The sequence below is a fragment of the Penaeus monodon genome, chromosome 22, assembly GCF_015228065.2.
Source record: "Penaeus monodon isolate SGIC_2016 chromosome 22, NSTDA_Pmon_1, whole genome shotgun sequence".
In the NCBI taxonomy this organism is placed as follows: Eukaryota; Metazoa; Arthropoda; class Malacostraca; order Decapoda; family Penaeidae; genus Penaeus; species Penaeus monodon.
The window spans coordinates 37,459,960-37,460,617 of NC_051407.1; positions in this window are offsets into that span (position 1 = coordinate 37,459,960).

Here is a 658-nt window from a genome sequence, read left to right on the forward strand (position 1 = left end):
TCTAGACAGCAAAACGTCTTAGAGGACGTCCACAGAACTTGGGCCCATGAATCGACCGGCTGGACCCACGTCAAGCAGATCGCCTGCCCCACTCCAGCACATCCACTAAACAAGCCAGCGGCGATTCTGACGCTTCTTGTGCTTCCACAATGTTTTGTAGTTCATATATGTGGTGAAGAAATAAATATTACAGTGTGCTTAGGGTGTATATACCATTCCAAATCCATATTAACTTGAGGCATCCATGTGAATCATTTACCAATCCATATAATACATTTAAATCCCCATGTGAAGCATTAAAAACTCTCACCTGATTTACGTAAACCATGGGCACCAGAGGTCATACAGTACTGCATTTCGCTTTACATTTTACCCAAGTGTACTGATAAACAGACTAATCATTTGATTTATTAAACGGGTATTGATATGATGATAAATATATTTTGTTCTGATTGCCATCTAATTCATGGTGAGAGGAAAACAATTCAGAATAGCCATTTTATTTTAGATACTCAAAGATAATTAAAAATAAATACGTAGACAAAACAATGCATGGTCCTCGAAGCGCACACTCAAAATATCTGGTCATCGATTTTTGTAATAAGATGGTTATATGGTAACACTGGCCATGAGAGATGCTAACAAGATGTCCCACCAC